We start from the raw sequence: 21388 nt of genomic DNA, 5'->3' as shown, positions 1-21388 counted from the left end.
GGTTTTTGCCTCTGTGGCTAACTTCTTTTCAAATTCTCTTTTAGCCTGTCTTATCAATGTTTTACATTTAACTTGCCAATATTTATGCTTTTTCCTATTTTCTTCAGATGGATCCTTCTTCCAATTTTTGAAGGAAGATCTTTCGGCTAAAATATCCTCTATCACATCACCTTTTAATCATGTCAGCAATCATTTTGCCTTCCTTCCACCTTTGTTAATGCGTGGAAATCATCTGGACTGCAATTCTAAGATGGCATTTTTTTAACAATGTCCACACCTGTTCTACACTCAACTTTGTAGCTGCACCTTTCAATTTTTTTCTATTATTCTCATTTTATCAAAGTTTCCCTTTTGAAAGTTTAGTGCTAGAGATAGGGATTAATTTATTGTCCTTCTTCCAGTCATTAATTCAAAAAAAATGTTTTAATTCATTATTTATACATTTTCCAATAAATTTCAAGAATTACACTCGAGAAAGAAAGGAGAGAAGTAAAGTAATATTATAATAATGCAAAGAAAAAAGAAAGAAAATAGGTAAATCATATCACTCTCTCCAGTAAGTCCACAATGTGGGATCCAATATAGAAACAGTTATTTAAAAAAAAAATTACAAGAAAAAAAAATAGAACCTGTGTTATTACTTCGGATTACATTATACATAAATCAGTGTACTCAACCTTCTAAGGGAGAAATAGGAGGAGCAGACTCAATACCTCCAGATTAGAGTGGTAATTTATCACATAAAAAAGTAGAAAGTTGAGAGGGAACAAAAAATATATAAACAGATCCTTTATATTTAACTAGACATTTACAAGGAAATTTTAAAGCAAATATTGCTCCAATCTGCAATACCCTTGATTGGATTAAAAGAAACTGATGATGTTTCTTTTGTTTCTGACAAGCAACATCTGGGTATGCTCTAACCATCAAGTGAAGAAAACACTAAGGCGATGTTTGAAAAAAAGATACAAAACCCAGTCTCGATCAAACTCGAAAGCAAAAGTAACCACCATAGTGGCTGGCTGAGCTAAGGCAGTGTCCGATGTTTCCAACAATGCTGAAATATCCAAATTAGGGGTCAAAATATCCGATCCTTGATCTTCATCCTGTTCCTTCTTTTTAAATGAAAGCAGATAAAAAATCTTAGAAATGGGAGGGACCGCAGCCTCAGGAACTTTAAGATAATCAAATAAATATTTTTTAAACGTATCTTTAGCTGTTATATGAAAAAGTCTAGGAAAATTAATAAAGGGAAGGTTCCTACTACGAATCACATTCTCAAGACTTTCAATTTTAAACTGCAAAAATGAATTTTCCTTGATCAAATGATCTTGGGCAGAATTCAGCCTTTGAGAACATTGTTTTATATCAGCAATATCTTCCTGATTAGAAATTTTAAATTGTTCTAGCAGAGAAATGTTATTTCCAATAGAGTAAATCCTATGAATGAGACAGAAGTTCCCAAGTTAGTAATGGCGTCCCAGATAGTGTCCAAAGTAATGTGTTGAGATCTTACCAATGTCGGCACAGAAATCTCTTTGAAAGGAGGAAGAGTACAGGCCAAAGGAGGTGAGCAGGCCAAACCCCTTGCGGGGCCCTCACCAGCAGCGTCTTCAGGGCTTCAGCATCTCCTGTCCCCGCTTTGGAACAAGGGGCGTCAGCTGCTTCGGTGTTAGCCCCTGCCAACAGGGAACGGCGATCCCTGAATGCTGCCAGGTTCACTGGAGGAACCCTGTCAATCAGGGATAAAGATGTTAAAGAATCCGGAGAGGGGGCAGGAAACTCCACTTCTGCCTCAATCTCCAACGACAAAGCCTCCGACCTCATTACCCGCAAAACTTGAGTGTCCATCGGACCCGAGAAGGGGGAATCCAGAGGAACCACAGGGTTGGATTGTTCTTTCACCTGCTGTTTTTGGGCAGAATGCGGCATTTCAGGAAATAAAGCCTTTGAAGCAAGAAAAGGTAAAGCCAAGCTCACACAGCAGACTCTACAGTGGCCAACTTGGATTCCAGCCACCCAAGGCAGAAATCTAATCATTAATTCAAATTTGATCATGTTATGATCACTATTAGAAGAAAATAGCCTCTAAATGACACAAATCGCACTAAAGAATACTTGTTTTACAAATTCCCTTACCAAATCCTCTCAACGTAAAGTGATGAACAATTATTAATGCACTCCTACGTCAAGATCTATGCCATTTACTCACCCTGTAATATACTCTTGCTCTTTCTAGTATAACCTGTATTATGAAGGTACTGAACTGTTGATTTGTCCTATGAATTCGAAGACATGAATTATGAATGTATTTTCAAACTACCAAATGACATTGACATATGAATGTCTTTGTAAAAACCGTTGTGATCTGTATTTGGAACGATGGAATACAAAATGCATAAATAAATAACTAAACAAATATTGCCTAAGCGGCCCCACGACAGTTACCTCTCACCAAATCCTTTGCTCCACTAAGAATTAGATCTAAAATAGCTCCCTCTCTCGTTGGCTCCTGAGCCAATTGCTCCATAAAGCTGTCATTTATTCCATCCAGAAACTTTATCTTTCCAGCATGTCTCGATGTTAGTTACCCAGTCAATATTGGAGTAATTGAAATCTACCATAATTACTGCACTACAAATTGATTAGCTTCCCTAATTTGTTAGCATTTCATCGTCCTTCTCATCATTTTGGCCAAGTGGACAGCAGTATACTCCTATCGCTATACTCTTCCCCAACCCACAAGGGATTTCTACCCATAAAAATTTGATTCTGCATTTAGTCTCTTGCAGGGTCCTTGTCCTGTTTGACTCTATGCCATTCCGGACATAAAGCACCACCACCCCACACTCCCACCAAGTTACTCCTCTTTATCATTGCGATATAATTTATACCCTGGTATGGCACTATCCAATTGGTTATCCTCCTCCACCATGTCTCTGAGAGGCCAACTAAGTATATCTCACCATTCATTGCCATACATTCTATCCCTCCCATTTTACTTAGAATTCTGGCATTGCATACAGATATTCAAAGTGTGTTTTTTATTTGTATTAACAGTCTGCTTTTCAGTTGACAGGGATAATTCGGAATCTTTTTAGCTCAGGTGATTATTTATAGGCACATGGGTTACTTTTGCTGTTATTGGAACTTCTCTGTCAGGATTGCCTAACTTTTCCTGCATTCATTAGTATCCCTTTGAAGATATCATCCCTCTGAATCTTGCACTGCTGAGGCAACTGCTCTATCTTTATTTTTTTTATGAATTTCAAAGATTATTACAAGGAACACCTTGATATGAAATAGGTTGTACATAACAGAGAAAAGGAAACAAAGTTATACTGTGAAAATATTCATTCAACCCCAAATATTAAAAAGAAAATATAGGGGGAAGTTACAATAGCGAGCAGATAATCAAGAATACAGTGTTACGCGCCCGCCCATGGACATCCCACACACGGGACTGCTCACCTCTGGGCCCCCTTGCCAAGTTCCAGCGCTGCCCTCCCTCGCGGCCCTAGCTAGCCCAGAGAGACCGCGGCGTCCCGCGGTGAATACCGTCTGGCCTCCTGCAACGAGCAAGGCCTCACGCTGGCGCCATCAGCATGTCTAAACCACACCCCCAGGCGCTCGCGCACAGAGCAGGCCGCGCTGAAGTAGGAACCAGGGCGGGGCCTAGCTCCGCAGCAACGCCCTAATTGAACTCCCGTATAAGGAAGTGATCGCCTTCACTTCCTTGCCTTGGCAATTGGGTCGTTTTGTTCCTGAGATTGTCACGTGCGTGTTCCTGCTTGCTTGTTACTATAGTCTGTTCCAGGATCTTCATTCCAGTTCTGTTTCCTGTTGTTTCTGATTCCTAGTCCTGCTTGTTCCGTCTGTTCATCTCCCTGGTCTTATGTTGGACTGCCATTCTGGTAAAGACCCTCAGCCTGTTCCTGACCTGCCTGCCTGCCACCTGCCAAAGACCTCAGCTTGTTCCTGACCTGCCCTGCCTGCCTGAAACAAAGCCTGTTCCTGACCTGCCTGCCGCCCTCTCAAAGACCTCCACTTGTTCCTGACCTGCCTGCCTGCTGTTACGACTGTCGCTGCCCGAAGTCTCCACTCCACCCTCCTTACCTCTCTGGCGACTCCTCCTGCGGTTGACGGACATTTGGCTACCGCGGCGTCTGGCTGCCATCCTCTCCGGCGTCCCGGTCCTGCTTGGGCGCTGCCTCCCGCCATGCTGTCCAGTTGCCTTAGGATGCGCGCGCCGCGCAGCCCTGCTTCAAGTACCTTCTTTGGCGCGAACCTCAGGGGCGTCCCCCTGTGATGACGTCACGCATCCCAGATACAAATAGCTTACGCGATTGCTAGCCGTCAAGTTAGGCAAAGGTTTCCTAATGGATGGGATTCGCTCTCCGTACCTAACTACTCTGCCTGCCTCCACTATTGGACTACTCTATTTGGGGTACCCGCTTCTCGGGGGCCTCTCTCTCTTCTCTTTCAGGTCGCTGTCTGGAACCGGGTACTCGCATCCTCGAGGGCCTGTGTTCCTGGACTCGCTACCTGGACTTCTCTTCTGCCTGGAAGACACCACTGCCTATACCATTCAGTGAGTTACCATCTAGTTCTCTCCGAGCTGTTCCACTGGAACCAGGTACTCGCTCCTCGAGGGCTTGCCTTTACTTCAGCTCCTGTGCTCCATCCGAGAGAACCGCTGTGTGAGTACTATACCAATGAGGCTCTGTTCCTGAACCCTGCATATATTGCTTGTACTCACGATCTCAGTTTCTCTCCACTACAGCACAGCCATTGTGGGATCGCTGTTCCAGAGCCTGAGGGAATACAAGCCCAGCCGGGCTACATTCCTGCTCACTACCATCCGCCACCTGCCACTCTGGTGGCTCCTCAATACTGTTAATAAAAGATCTAACTGTGTGTGTGTACTAAAGCTGAGCCTGACCTATGGCCCCTCATGGGACTTCCCCCCATGGGCATGGTCAGCAGCTACAGAGTCCAGGGGTTCCACCCAAATCCTTACAAACAATAACATCTTCCGCCTGCCCAAGACCTCAGCTTGTTCTAGAACCCGTTGGAACCGTCTGGCTCTTGACCCTTGCTTCGTTGACTACTCCTCAGACTGATACCTGGACTTGACCTTGCTTGCCTGACCACGTCCTTAGTTCCTGGCTCCGTTCCTCGCCTTGTCTTCACACATCCCTACTCTAGTTCCCTCTGCTGCCTCCTGTCTTCAGTCTTGAACCCTACAGCGTTCCCCTAGTTCCTGTGGGCACATTGGACTTCCCATCTCTCTTGGAGACCCTGCGAGGCCCACCTAAGTCCAAGTGGGCCCGGGTCCCTATGGGCTCCTCCTGGGGGACCTCGGGCTCAGTGGTGAAGCTCGACTCTGCCTCTGTCTCCCTCAGTGCTCCGCCCCCTGAGGAAGTCCCTGCGATGTTCCAGGACAAGGATTCCACCACCCCCAGAGCGCACATACAACAAAAGGAAAAAAATTGAGAGCCACCAGATCCTATCTAATTTACCGGTTTAAACATCTGGAGAATCTAACAAATGTATGTAGTTCAGAAGGTTCAAAAAATATGTAATTACCATTTTTATATCTGACCATACATTTACATGGATATCGAAGTTGAAAGTAACCCCCTTTGGCTTGTAGCTCGGAACACAATAATAAAAATGTCTTCCTTCTAATTTGGGTTTCCCTGGTTAAGTCAGGATAAAATCCAGATCTTTTGTCCATAGAACAACAAGAATGACTGGCGAAGAAAGAAATGCAAAACATTATCTCTATCTGTAGAGAATGCAAATTTAACTAAGAAGGTCCCTCTGTATGTAATTTCAAAGTCTTGAGATGATTGCAGGAAATCTGATAAATCCAACAAGACTCCAGTAGCTAAATTTTCTTGAGGCTCTCCCATCTGTGGCTTGGATATTATATAAGCCTTAGTTATCACCGGCATAGCGGTTTCAGAGATCTTCAAAATCTGAGATAGATAGTTCCTAAGCAATTCCAATGGAGAAAGTTGTTTTATAATAGGGAAGTTTATTATCCTCAAGTTTAGTGAACGTAAATTATTTTCAATGTTCTCTAACTTTTTTGAGTTTAACTCAGACAGAACAAGCTGATGTTGAACCTTTTCCATTTTTATCATTTGAGATTCAGTTTTTCAATCTTGTTTTCTTGAACCAGCAATTCAGCAGAATTCTGTTTCAAGGCACTATTAGTTTTCCAAGACAAGTGAAGCTAATGAGGAAATAGAGGAATCCAAATTAACCAGGCATTCCAGAGGGCTTCTAAGGTAATAATGTCTGGTTTAGATATTTTAAATTGCCAACCTGTACATTTGTTCCTTCTCCAGCCGTCCAAGAAGTTATCCTGTCATGCTCAGAGGTCGGTCTCTGTTCCACACTTACAGGCACAGGAAGGATCACATCAAAGCCCTCATTCGTAGAGGCTTCTTCCACGGCCTGCTCCGCTGCTCTCGGAGCACTCGGGGTCTCTGTTCTCTCCGCGGACTCCTGCCGCATATTAACCCCCGACAGGGTCCCTTGGACATCGCTCAAGAATCCCCTTGGAGCCGATGCTCCTATCCTCGGAGGAGATGGTGTTTCCGGTGCTCCCAGGCTTAGAGAGATTTCGTCAGCCAGTAGGGAGGGGCTCTGCCCGGGGTCCCTCTACACAGCGGCCATCGCTCTGGGAATTCGAGCTGGTGTTGCCCCGAAAAACTCGGCGATTTTAGGTTGCTCTGTTCCAGGTAAAGGAGAAACTTGAAACATTCTCCCGTAGTCTTGCTTTACGCTTATTGTGAGGCATATCGATCACGAGGAAAAAAGACAAAAGAGGAAATTTCTCAGAGGAGCTGTTGCAACCATTGCGGCCTGACGGCTTCATTCCGCCTACCTTTCTTTTTCTGCAACTCCTCCTGCTCCTTTTGGACGTCTGGCTGCCGCGGCGTCTGCCCACCATCCCTCCCCAGCATCCCTGTACTGGCTTGGGCGCTGCCCTCCCGCCATGCTCCTCAGGTACCTTATGGTGCGTCCGGCGCCACGCAGCCCTCATTCTTATTTCCTCTGATGGCGCGAACCTCAGGGGCGTCCCCCTGTGATGACGTCACGCTGCCCGGATATTTAAGCCTATTGTTTATTGCTAGCCTTTGAGTTAGCAAGGGGATTTACTACGGATGGATTCGCTCTCCGTACCCAGCTACTCTGCCTCCACTACTTCTATTTGGACTCTTTGCTGTTAACGAGGTACCCGCTCCTCGGGGGCCTCTCTGCTTCTTCAGGGTCGCTATCAGGAACCAGTACTCGCTCCTCGAGGGCCCATGTTCCCTGACTCGCTGCCTGTGACCATCTCCTCTTCTACTGGAAGAATTCGCTACAGACACCAACTGTAAGTATACTACCATCGCCCCGGCCCAGATCCATGCTATCCAGGTTACACCACCTCCCCACTATGTTACCTTCTCCTAAAGACGATTTAGAAGTTTTCATCAGGCTTAGCCCTTTCTTTCTATTTTAGTTATTTCATTTAATTCTATTAACTTTATGTTATATTATTATTGTAACCCATTTTTACTATCATTTTATTGTACTATCTTTTATTATATGGTTATTTTATTATATCATAATGTATTGCTAATGTTCCACATATTTATGGTTTCAGCATGTTCACTGTACCCACTTGTTTCGCTGTATCCGCCCCTCGGCTGATAGTTCAGTTTCATGTAAACCGGTGCGATAGGTAATATCCTATACAGGAACATCGGTATATAAAAGTTAAAATAAATAAATAAATAAATACTCCTCAGAGCTGTTTCCCTGGAACCAGGTACTCACTCCTCGAGGGCCTGCCTCCGTTCCAGCACCAGTGCCATCTTCTACAGAGAACTGCTGCGTGAGTACTTGCCAACGAGTTTCTGTGCCCAGGGATCTGGTACTCGCTCCTCAAGGGCCAGCTCTCTCTATCTCGAAGCTTCTCCATACTGGGTATAGGTGCTGAAGGCACCTCCGCCGGTGGATCGGGGTTTGGTAGATTTTGTTGCTGAACCGATGATAGAAATTGTGATAAAATAGAGGTAATCTGTGTCAGTGTATCAGATACCGATATTGATGTGGGGGGGGTCTGATATTTGGTTGTTGACCCGATAGAAGTACGGCTGCCTTGAGGATGTCCTGGTTTGGTCCTTGAGGACATCCAATATCCTCAGGTGGATAAGGGAGTTTGGAATGTAGAGGTTCTTGATATAAGGATTTCCTACGATGCTGAGATGGAGTAGAAAGTCCTGAAAAAATCTCAGATGAATGGGAAGAACTCCCTGATAAATGTGGAGGAGATAAAGAATCTTCAGAGTCCACCACTAAAAGTGGGGATGGGCTCCTAGGCCTTTTGTGACCTGATGTGTATTTCTTATATTGTTTTACAGGTTGCTGAGGTGTAGATACCCTTGCTGCGTCGATCCAGGAGTTTCAGTGCGTTGACCCTGCTCCGATGCGTCGACGCTGCTCCAATGCGCCAGCACGTTGGTCTTTCCCTGAGGCCTCGGTGGTGCCACTGAGTCGGCTTATCCATAGGTCTCAACGCATCTGACGCAGGCTGCGTCAATGGTGCATCCCCAGCCGTTTGCATCGAAGGATTTTTAAATTTTCTTTTTCTGCTTGTGGCCTGGAGGGTCAGCAGAGGTGGACCTCCGATGGGCATGGGTCTTGGGGGTCGACTGCAGTCCCAGGGCCGACCTGGCTGAAGCGTCAGAGGGAGCATACGAGCACGCTGCCTCCTCTCTGAGCTGGGCAATCCGTGCTGCTCTCTGGCACATCCGTCCACAATCAGTACAGTTTGCCTGATCATGTTTTGGACCAAGGCAAATGTAACAATATTGATGTCTGTCGGTTACAGACATTATCTTACCACAGTCACAGAATTTAAACCCTGGACAAGGCATGATGTAAGTATTCTGTGTGAAATTTTTAAGTTTTGAAGAAATAATTAAAGTTTTTCTCTTCAGAGCAACTTTTCCTTACAAGAACTATAGAGCTCCGCGTGCAGTCGCGTGGAAAAAAACAGACTGAGGAGCCTTGAGCAGGCACAGGGACAGGCAGGAGGGAACACCTCATCTAAAGACTTTTGGTGATCTTAGAGAGCTCCATCACCTAGTGGCATGGAGGATGTACCCAGACAGCATGGCTAATTCAGCTGCTTATCTATGGGAAAACAGACTGGTAGGATGAATGAAATTAGTGGGAATTGGATGAGATTGAGAGAGAGGTTTGGAACAGGGAGGAGGTGTTGAACAGAAGATACCAGTAAGCATGAGAGGAAGAAAATCCCCACTGGGGGACTCACCAGTCCCCACCCCACCCCTATGCAGGGGTAGTTGCTGAACAAAATGGCACACTAGACAAAAATTGCTTTAGGCATTCCCTTTCCCTTGAGCTTGGTTGCTTGCAGACTCAAAGATTTGAGGTCAAATGGTCAAAAGGTCAATGAAGTGTTCCCCAACTGGTGCACTGTGTGGTTGCCTTGCTTGCCACCCTTCAGATGTCCCTGTTCCTCAAAGAGTCCCTTCCTAGCTCTTGAAAATGTGAGAGTGAGGGAGTCTGGTGGAAAATGCCTCTGACTACCTTAAGGGACTAGGCACAGCTGTCTTACCCAGTCCTCCTTAAGATCCAGATCCACAAGGGGCTGGATCTTACCAGAAGCCCCTCACCAGAGTATAAGAACTCAGGATCTGGGGAGAAGGCAGTAACCCAATCTATGCAAAGACCTGCTATGTTTGATGTCTGTTTGCTACCTGCAGTTAAGATGTACTGCATTTTCACTGTAAATTTGCACATAAAGGAATCAGCCAGAGTCTTGGTACTGTGTATTCTGATTTCTTGAAAGGTTGGTCACCTCTGTTCTAGAACAGTGGATCACGATATGAGTCTCCAAAGAACTCAGGAGCAACATAAGGAAATGTGTTTTTACGGAAATGGTGGTGGATGTGTGAAATACTCTCCCAGAATGTGTGATGGAGGTTAAAAACAGTAACAGATTTCAAGATAAGATTCTCTATGATTATTGCATCCTAAGTTTTAAACATAACAATGGGCACAGATAACAGAAGCATGACTTAGCAGCATGCGTTTAAAGTGCCTGACTAAAATGATTAAATGAGTGCTGGGGCTACTACAAAGAATGGTAAAGTGGGCAATATGAAATGCTAGTCCTAGTGGAAAATACAAGGACTAGTGGTAGGCAGCACTGTTAGAATTAATTAGTATCTGGATTGGTCTGGCAAACTGCAAGAACAGCAATATTTAGAACTCCTAGCAGAAACAAAGATATTTACATAGCTAGGTCTAGCTGACAGGCCATGTCAACTGGGTCAGTAGTGATGAGGAACTATATGGAAATACCATGATGTCTGGTTAACAGCTATGCTAATATTGATAGCTATTTACATTAAAAATCTTTATGGTAAGACATGGGTGGAGTACTGGGTGTGAGTTACTACTACTACAAAACATTTATATAATGCTACAAGGTATATACAATGCTGTACAGATACATATAAGAAACAGTAGAGTGCTCTGTGGAGCTTACAATCTAGTCAATGCAAACATCAAAGTTGCATACCTATAAATGTTATTCTCCATAGAAAGCAGTATAAATCAGTCAAACAAGAGGGTGAAGTCATTCTGACAGCACTAAGACAGAAAAACTCAGAGCTCAGAAAGATCTTCTTGGCGGGGATTCTGTGCAGACACTGCACAAGTCTCCTCAGTCTTTATAGTAAGCCAATTCTTCAGGGTCACACGATGGTACTGTGTGCCTGATTTGTCCTGCTGTCTACAGAGAACACCTGTTACAGGTAAGAAACTTTGCTTTTTCCTTAGCAGGGCATCAATCAGCCACACAAGAGGGGACTCCCAAGCTGAGGGTTGCATGTACATATTTAATTTTTTAATCAGCAGTGGAATAATCAACCCATTGTTTGATAGAGGTTTGTGGGAGACTGGAAGGAATTACGGTAGTTAAAATAAGGTTTTAAGAACTGCAAGACCAAATTGCTGTCTTGATCTGAAGCATTTTCTAGACAGTAATAAGCAGTGAAGGTATGGATAGAAGACCAGGTGGCAGCATTGCCAATTTCTTCTATGGAGGCAGAGTGAAGATGGGCTATAAAAGTTGCAGATTTGAATGCTTTTACTTTACTTTGAAGCTGTTGTCCTGACTGAGTATATAAGTAAGAAATACAATCAGAAATCCATGAGGAAAGAGTAACCGTTAGTTTAGTAACTGACACCCCCCCTGAAGGAGGGTTGAAGGAGATGGAAAAGTTGAGATGATTTCCTAAGAGATTTTATTCTCTCCAAATACAGCAATAAAGTTCTCCTGCAGTGCAAGGTATGAAGAAACTGTTCACCTTTATTGGCAGTAGTCTTGGAAAAATGTTGGTAGTATAATGGACTGATTCAAGTCAAACTGAAAGTAATTTAAGAAAAAAAATTGGCTGAATTTTCAAACTACTCTGTTATTGAAAATTTGGATACATAGGGTACGAAACTAGTGCTTGTAATTGCTTACTCTGTAGGCAGAAATTACAGATATCAAAAATAAAAACTTTCCAATAAAACTTTAACTCTTCCCTGACTAAAGGCTAGAAAGATAGTTTCATGATCTCCAGGGTCTCCCACCACACACTCAAATCCTGCCTATGGGCACCCAAATGTCACCCACTTGTGTAGCTAATTACTATCTTTCTTCTACAGGGAGAAATAGATAAGCATTAGGGATAATGAGGGGGAAAAGATTTAAAGCATCAATAATGGGTTAATAGGTGGCATTTAACTGAAGACAGGGACTATTTTATGTACTTAAATAAAGCTATGAGAATTGAATCCCACAATTTATATAAGAAAAGCAGGCAATACGGTGAGGGATAAGAGAGGAAGGGCAGCATGAGAAACTCATCGCCAGCCCTTCTCATTATTGGGGGGCATGTAACTTTTAACCCACAAAGGGGCCGATGCAATACAGTGCGCTCAGCCGAGCGCACTGTATAACCCGCACTCCAACGCAGGTTAAATAGTCGCTAATCCACCCCCTAATGCAATAAGGGGATTAGCGCCTATTTAACCCACGTCAGACTCTGAGTGAATGTAATAGCGTTCTTCACATGCAAATGCATGTGAATGAACCTATTACGCATTCATTCTGCATGCAAAAAAATAAATGTGCATCTCAGATGCACATTTATCGCTCAGCTATTAATGCCTGCCTGCTATGTTCTTATGCTCTCATATTCTTATGTCCCAACTAACAGACTACCTAACCTCAGTCATAAATGCAGATCATAAGTAGTAAGGTGCAGACAAAAAACTGGACAGGAAACCACTAAAAGCCAGACTTAAATGCAGGGCAATAAATAAAAAACAAAAATATCACCATTCCTCATAAAACAAAGTCAAGAAATATAAGTCAATCATAGCAGTGAGGAAACCATACTAATACAAAGAATATTTAAAAACAGAGGACAAATAGAACACCACCTAATAATTAAGAGGGATAAGGATAAAAATAACTACACTTTACCTCAAAATCAATTTCAAAACAGCAGACACATCAAACACCCAATAATTAAAACTAATAAGGATTTAAAAAGAAATCCCCCCCCCCAATACCTGGAAACTTTTCATTTTCAGTCAGCCTGAGATTGTAGACACTTTCAGAGGCGCACACACACACAAGCAAGCTCCCATTCTCTCTCTCTTTCACAGGCACACACGCACAGATAAGCAGGCTCCCAATCTCTTTTATCTTTCACAGGCACACACACTCAAGCAGGCTCCCAATCTCTCTCTCACTCACAGGCGCACACACACGCAAGCAGGCAGGTTTCCAATCTCTCTCACAGGCGCACACACGCAAGCAGGCTCCCACTCTCTCTCTCTCACAGGCACGCACACACGCAAGCAGGCTCCCACTCTCTCTCTCTCACAGGCACACATACACGCAAGCAGGCTCCCACTCTCTCTCTCTCACGCAGGCGCACACACACACACGTAAGCAGGCTCCCAATCTCTCTCTCTCTCACACAGGCACACATACACGCAAGCAGGCTCCCACTCTCTCTCTCTCTCTCTCTCTCTCTCACAGGCACGCACAAACGCAAGCAGGCTCCCACTCTCTCTCACAGGTGCACACACACACACGTAAGCAGGCTCCCACTCTCTCTCTCTCTCTCACAGGCACGCACACATGCAAGCAGGCTCCCACTCTCTCTCTCTCACAGGCACGCACACATGCAAGCAGGCTCCCACTCTCTCTCACAGGCACACATACATGCAAGCAGGCTCCCACTCTCTCTCTCTCACGCAGGCGCGCACACACACACACGTAAGCAGGCTCCCAATCTCTCTCTCTCTCACGCAGGCACGCATACACGCAAGCAGGCTCCCACTCTCTCTCTCTCACGCAGGCACGCATACACGCAAGCAGGCTCCCACTCTCTCTCTCTCACGCAGGCACGCATACACGCAAGCAGGCTCCCACTCTCTCTCTCTCACGCAGGCACACATACAATGAAAATGATCCTACATAACCTCCCAAAACAATTCGAAGTCGCTCTCTTCGACTCACCAAATCTACAAATCTGCCTTGTCTATTGCCCACCCAAGCTTCTCGATAGTAACATCTCTCCGCTGCTCGAGTTCCTTATTACCAACATTAATTTGAAAAAACCTACAATCATTCTTGGTGACTTCAACCTTCATATAGATGTCATCCCAAGATCTCTAAATTGCCAAACCCTCATTGACATGCTTTCAAGCTTAAACTGCTTCCTTCAAGTACATGACCCCACTCACAAAGAAGGTCATACATTAGACCTAATCTTCACTAATAACTACTTCTCCAATACCACAATTCTCCATAGTCCAGTTCCATGGTCTGACCACCATCTTCTACTACGCAAGACTCAAATAAATTTCAACAATCCAACCTACACTAAGGATACACAAAATTTCTTCAAATATCGACCACCATTTCAATCTGATCTTCTCCTACAAGAACTGGGTCACCAGCTTTCTAATCTCGACCTTTCTAACATAAATAACGCCATCCAATCCTGGTTTCATATTACTGAAGAAACTGCTAACAACATTAACCCAGAGAAAATCAAACGTCTAAGGAACAAAAAATAACACCAAAACCCCTGGTATAACACCACTCTTAAAAATATGAAAATGGCTCTCAGGAAAATCGAAAAAGAGTGGCAAAAAAACAAACAGCCATTATTACAGCAGAAATACCGCACTCATCTAGCTGCCTACAAAAAAACCATCCAGAACACAAAACGTGATTACTACAGTAAAAAAATAAATAATGCTACCAACAAAGCTAAATCACTGTTCAACATAGTAAACAACCTCATCGTCGAAAACAACAATCCCACTACCACTGAAACAATAAATTTGAGCCAAGACTTAGCCATCTTCTTTAAGAACAAAATTTCAAAAATCACGGATGCCTTCAACTCCCCATCAATCATAGAAAAGCAATCTTTATCAAACATAAGTCCCTGGCTTGAATTCAATCCTATCTCCATCTTGGAAACAGAGAAAATGTTGAAAAAAATAAACCCTGCGCGCCATGACATGGGACACCATCCCAACCCGAGCTTTAAAGGAAATCGCTCATCCCTTAGCCCCAACAATAGCAGCAATCATCAACAAATCTCTTACTGAGGGCGAGCTTCCTACCAAACTAAAATCGCTACATCACACCACTACTGAAGAAAAAAAACCTCAACCCAAAAGATTTAAACACTACTACCGCCCAATATCAAACCTTCCCCTTTTTGCTAAATTGACAGAAAAGGCGGTTCTGAAACAACTAAACGAACACCCTGGACGACCACAAAATTCTATTTCCCACACAACACGGTTTTAGAAAAAACCTCAGTACAGAAACCCTACTACTCAATCTTTCTGACACCTATTAAGAGGCTTCGATAACAAACTAGATCACCTTCTGATCCTCCTCGATTTGTCAGCAGCCTTTGACACTGTGGACCACAAAAGGCTTATTTTTAGCCTGGAATCCATCGGCTCGCTGGAAAAACCCTCAACTGGTTTTCCTCTTTCCTTAAAAACAGATTTTTCAAAGTTTCCTACAAACAACTTTCATCTGAGGCCATCCCTCTAGATACTGGAGTTCCTCAAGGGTCGGCTTTATCACCTATTCTCTTTAATATCTACCTTCTTCCTTTATGCCATCTTTTAACAAGCCTTAACATCATTTTCTACATGTATGCTGATGACATACAACTTCTCATTCCCATTACTTCGTCTTTAGAAGAAACAATGTCAAAAGCAGCCTCACACCTGAAAGCAATACAAAATCTGCTGAACAATCTAAAACTACGCTTAAATATGAGCAAAACAGAATGTATATTAATTACAAGAAAAAACTTTGGTATAACTTCCACTCCACCCTTCCAATTTGACAACATTCAAATTCAACTCAAAGACAACGTTAACGACCTGGGTTTCTGGCTAGATAATGAGCTAAATCTTAAAAAAGCACATCACAACAAAAACAAGAGAAGGCTTTACAAAATTCAAATACTCAAACACCTAAAACCGCTGCTTCATCCCCAGGATTTCAGAACCGTTCTTCAAGCCCTCATCTTCTCCAGTTTGGACTACTGCAACTCCCTTCTGATAGGCCTCCCTAATTCAACATTAAGACCTCTGCAGTTACTCTCCAAAACGCAGCTGCCAGAGTCCTGTCTGGTAAAAGAAAATCCGACCATATATCCCCAGTACTTTACAACTTACAATGGCTACCAGTTAAAAAAAAGAATAGAGTACAAAGTACTCACAATCCTACACAAATCAATTCACAAAGCTGACTACTCTACCCTGGACAATATTATACATCTACACAAATCTTCACGTACAACAAGATCTACATATAAAGTTCAGCTGGATGTCCCTTCTTTACCTCAAGCCAAATTATCCTCCACTAGAAATAGAGCCATCTCCATCATCGGCCCAAAATTATGGAATGCACTACCTCAACACCTCAATTCGCAAGAAAACTTTAAATCTTTTAAAAAAGATCTTAAAGATTGGCTACTCTCACAGTCTTACAATGGCTGCTCACCCAATGACAACTGAACATAATCTTTTTCATATCCACCTTCACGTTCCTTTTTATGCCAGCAATCCCCTCCTTCTGTCTTTCGTCCTGTCTTGCAGAAACCTTTTTTCTCTTTAACGGTTTCTACCGTCTACTTCAAGTGTTGCTTACACTCATAACTATTGTTCAATGTATTGTTCAATGTATTTATTGACTTTTTTAAGTTAATGTTCTAATTCATTCTCTGTCACTCTGTTATGAATTTAAATGTAACTGGTTTGTTATAATGTAAACCGGAGTAAAGGCTATGTCAGCTGTACCTCGGTATATAAACAAATGCTAAATAAAAAAATAAAATAAAAAAATACACGCAAGCAGGCTCCCACTCTCTCTCTCTCACGCAGGCACGCATACACGCAAGCAGGCTCCCACTCTCTCTCTCTCACGCAGGCACGCATACACGCAAGCAGGCTCCCACTCTCTCTCTCACACAGGCACGCACGCGCACACACACACACACACACACGCACGCACAAGCAGGCTCCCAATCTCTCTCTCTCACAGGCACGCACACACACATACACGCACGAGCAGGCTCCCAATCTCTCTCTCTCACAGGCACACAAAACACACACACGCACAAGCAGGCTCCCAATCTCTCTCTCTTTTACAGGCACACACACACGCACAAGCAGGCTCCCAATCTCTCTCTCTCACAGGCACACACACACAAGCAAGCTCCCAATCTCTCTCCCCCTCACAGGCACACACAAACACGCACAAGCAGGCTCCCAATCTCTCTCTCTCTCACAGGAACGCACAAGCAGGCTCCCAATCTATCACAAGCAGGCACATACATGCAGGCTCCCAATCTCTCTCTCAGGTAAACTCACAAGCATGCTCCTAAACACACAATTGTACTTCTGCTCATTCTTCAGCCCCGCTGGTCTGGGTTGAAGCGACTGTCATCCACCCAGTCTCTTTCTTCTCCTCTGGCGGGCGCCACTGTTGCGTCTCCCTTCTCCTCCTTCAGCCCTGCCAGCCTGGGCTTGCCACAAAATCTTTTCTTCTTTTTTTGGCCCTGCCAGCCTCAGCTCTGGCAGGCACCTCTGCCACTTTTTTCATCTTTTTCAGCCTCACTGGCTGGACTCTGGCAGGCGCCGCTGCCACATTGCTGTCTCTTCTCATTGGCAGGAATCCCGCCAGCACTGAGATAAGATCAATCCTGGCAGGGGGTAGGATCCACATCAGTGCCAACCGTGGTCACTCTTTGCTGGCAGGGGGTGGGAACCTCACCAACGCATCGAACAGGGCCTCCCCTTGCCACCTGCCGATGTTCTGACCTCCCTGCTGAAGGATCATCAAGGGCTATAACTATGCCTTTGATGATGACATCGGGCAGGCAGGTGGGAGCATGGACGGGCCACACATAATGGTGTATCCCCAAATGATAGGTGGGCTGAATTAAAACCCTATAAGGACCGGATTTGGCCCGCAGGCCATAGTTTGCCCATCACTATACTAGAACATGACTAGAGGTGACTTTAAATGTCTTCTTCAGTAAGTATTTCCATCATTTTAAATTTTATTTTTAGAGTATTCTCTACCACTTTTGCCTTATATACTTAGGATTTTATTGAAGTCTTCAGTACTTTCTGTATCTGAATTCTCAGCAAAAATACAGCAGAATCTTTGAGCATATATATAGAGGTGCCTGAAGAGGTCACACAAAATGCCATTTCAACTTCAACCCTAAAAGGTACATAGCTAACGACATATATGCACCACATTTAGAAATATGTATATTTACATTATCTGTGCATGTGTTTAAAGCACACAAGGGGGATAAGTAATGTAAACATTTACTATAAAAATGTACACACCGGATTTTTCAATGAATGTTTACATTATCCATCACTTTATATCACCTTCAAAGAATGCATGTAAAAACAGAACATTTCTATTACAATTTGTATGCCTGCTCTAACTCTAAATGATATCCTTTGTAAATAACAGAGACCAATGGACTAAAATTACATTTAACACACGTGTGCATTAGTCCATTTTAATGTGGAGTTAATGCAGGTTTATACATTAGAAATATCTATGAGCTGTGATACATGCAAATGTATACTAAGCAAAACCTTAACTACACCTCCCCCAGATACGGTTAACTGTTTGCCTTAACCTCCGGGGTCTAACAGAAGGCCCAACGTGGGCTACGAAAATAACAGAGTAAAATGCCTCCCAACTACAGTCACTGATATCCCATCTCTACAGATAAAAAAAGACCTTTCTCCAAATATAGTGGCCACCCTTTGACTTATCCCAAAGAGCTCCATGACGTGTGGTGGGGGTATGCAGAAGTGCTCCTCCATCCTATTAGGATCCTTTGAGGAAATAAGAGCTGGCGACCGCATGCAATTACAGGTCGCTTTTGCATCTGGCGGCATCAGAGAGATAGAAGTGCTTCTGGTTCCCTCTGAGGGAGTAAACCATAGAGGGAGACAGGTGGGGTCGGTCCCATGTGTAACACCCTAGAGGCCGCCTTTAGTCGAGGGAAGGACCGTCAGCGGCAATGCTGCCCTTGGCCGGGTACTGCGGAGCCTTTAGCTGGGAAAAGATAGGGGTGCTAATGTTGCAGTTACTGGGAGTAGTGGGAGGCCTGGGAGGGGGGAGGGCAGCGAGGGACGTTGCCGATACTACATTCCCGGTCTTGAGAGGCTTTACTTGGAAAGAGGCCTTCATTCTTCCTCAGGTTAATAGTGGAGGCCCTCATCATGCTTTACACGTCCACCGCCAGTAATGCAGATGTAAACTGTCGCAAAACGACAGTCTTAGCGCCCTTTAGCATACTAAACGTTTAATGTCGTGTTTTCGGGAAGACAAAATGCAATAGCCAATTTTACTTCAGTTTAGTAAATTGGCCTTCTAAGAGTGTCTTATTCAAAACGTGCCTTTTCCCATTCAGTGGCAAGGGGGGGGGGACGGACATAGACTCATTGTTGAATAAGGCCCTAACAACCCAAATCTAAGCGTCGGACGCACGACCGCTTAACGTTTCATACTTTGCTCAAATAAATTGCCAAGGTGGAGACCCCGCTCCCCCTTCCTATATCTCCCATCCCCCCACACATCTTTTCCTCTGCCTACCTCCAGCCCAACGGCAGCTGCAGCGCGAGGAAAGAGCACATGGAGGGGGAGGGGGAGCCACACGTGACGTTTCTAGGTCCGCGCGCGCTGCAGGGAGCGGGGCAGGGAGCCACGCGCGTCTGCTGTGGCTGCCCCCGCTCTCTTTGCCATCGGCTGCAAATATTGTGGGCGGGAGGGGCGGCTGCTGCTGCTAGTTCTGGGGCGATTGAGCGTTCTCTTCTTTCCCTGCTGAGTTTCGGTTTCGCGCGGGAGAGTGGCCTAAGAAGACGTTTTGCTTGAACGCTTCTGGCGATTTAGTGAATCTGAGCAAACGAATTAATAAAACACTCCTTGAAATCATCAAATTGAAGAAGGTATTTTTTTGCTCAGTGAACTGTGGAATTTGGTGCCGGACGACGTGTCTCAGTAAAACGGATGCTAGTATTCAGCGCCCGTTGTCTTTAACCTGCACACAGCCACATCCCCTGGGCACACCATTGAATATTTAAATGAGCGGCAGCGTTAAAAAGGGCGTGCTAAAGGAGAATTATGCGTCTGAGGCGCTCAGTAGTTTATTGCAATGGATGCTCAATACCAGGGTCCATTTTCATCTTGCTTCTTTTTTTGTTAAAATACACTTAAGCAACCGCAGCAAAATATTAGGCGCCCCTCGCTACGGACGTCTAAATTGTGTGGCACAAGGAAAGTGGGTTTCTTTTAATCAGGCCAAAATATACATTTATTTTTCTCCACCGCAAGCCCTAAATTAAAGTGTCACAGCTATACTAAGGAGGAGGACACACATGCAACACAGAGAACCCTTCTTGACTGCTAGCTGACTTTATTTCACAACCGAGGCTAGAGTTAAATTTGCCGTGCTAAAAAGTATGCTTTGGGCAACCAGAACTTTCTTGAAGAGGGGGGTAATAGTTAATGTCCTCATCTATATGGAATTTACATCTGACAGGTATTATCGGGTATGTATTTGTTAGAGCGTGTGTTTTGGACGTGCTAATCTCCTTACTGTATTGAGACAGTCTAGTGCAGGGGTGGGCAATTAATTTTCCCATGGGGCCACATGAGAAACTGGGATGGTTTTAGAAGGCCGGACTAATATAATTAACTCAGTTCTCAATAGCCCTACTTATGAAAAGACCTCTGAGAAAACACAACAAATAAGACCGATACAAACGCTTACATGCTAGCAAAATATCTCATCTCGGTAACAGACACAGAACCGACCTAACATACTCCCAGGATCCGTAGTAATGCACATAAACTAATCCACACACAGTTACACCTGTATTATGGAATACAAAACAGGAGCAACCCTATCTATGAAAAGGCAACACCACAAATATTAAATCAGGTCCTAAAAACCAATACACCTCTTATTAGGAAAACAGAATAGCAAGCAGCTATAGATCCCCACACAGAAATAATTGTAAAACTATACTAATAAGCAGAATAAATGTTTCAAAACAGCTATGAACAGAATAACATCCAACAATTAAAAACTCATAAAAACTATTAAACATTCTCCAAACACCAATAAAATATTTCAAAAAAGCAGACATCACACAATTAAAATGGCAGTCAAGAAAAATAAACTTAAAGCCATCTTTACTTACCCCCTCCAGCAGCTCTCCTACTCCCCTTCCCTGCAGGCCGTGGCACACACCAGAAGCAGCAGTAGAAGCTAAGCTCTATACTTATGGTCCTCTTCCTTAGTGCCCATGTCTCTCACACACACACCATACCAGTCATGCCCCCATGACCAGTTTCTGTCTCTCACACACCAATCATCTCCCAAACAGTCTTTGGCACACACACCAGTCACCTTCCTGAACAGTTTCTCTCATGCCATACACACACACACACAGACTTCCCACTCCCGTGTTCTTCTTACATATATGGGCTTCTCACTCTCATAATCACTTTCTCTGTCTCTCTCTCTCTCACACACACACACACCCACACACTCACTCACCAGTCTCTCACTCCCATGCTTGTTCTCTCCACATGCACAGGCTTCTCATTCCCATAATCACTTTCTTTCTCTCTCTCACACACACACACACACACACACACACTCACCAGTCTCTCACTCCCATGTTCTCTTTCAGA

General features: G+C 44.1%; 1 protein-coding gene across 4 annotated transcripts in view; it reads right to left on the bottom strand.

Moving 5' to 3' along the window:
- Nucleotides 1-21388, bottom strand: part of ENTHD1 (ENTH domain containing 1) — a 547844-nt gene that overhangs the window by 368436 nt on the left and 158020 nt on the right. The window contains exon 1 of one of the 4 annotated variants that reach the window (XM_029590173.1): nt 19283-19647. The exons of the other annotated variants lie outside the window; for them this stretch is intronic. The gene's annotated coding sequence lies outside the window, so the exon portion shown is untranslated. Of the gene's footprint in view, nt 1-19282; nt 19648-21388 lie in introns of those variants that run through there. 4 annotated transcript variants of the gene reach the window in all.

This window comes from Rhinatrema bivittatum, chromosome 2, assembly GCF_901001135.1.
Source record: "Rhinatrema bivittatum chromosome 2, aRhiBiv1.1, whole genome shotgun sequence".
Taxonomy (NCBI): domain Eukaryota; kingdom Metazoa; phylum Chordata; class Amphibia; order Gymnophiona; family Rhinatrematidae; genus Rhinatrema; species Rhinatrema bivittatum.
The sequence above is the reverse complement of the archived record's forward strand: the minus strand, read 5'-3'. Positions and strand labels throughout refer to the sequence as shown.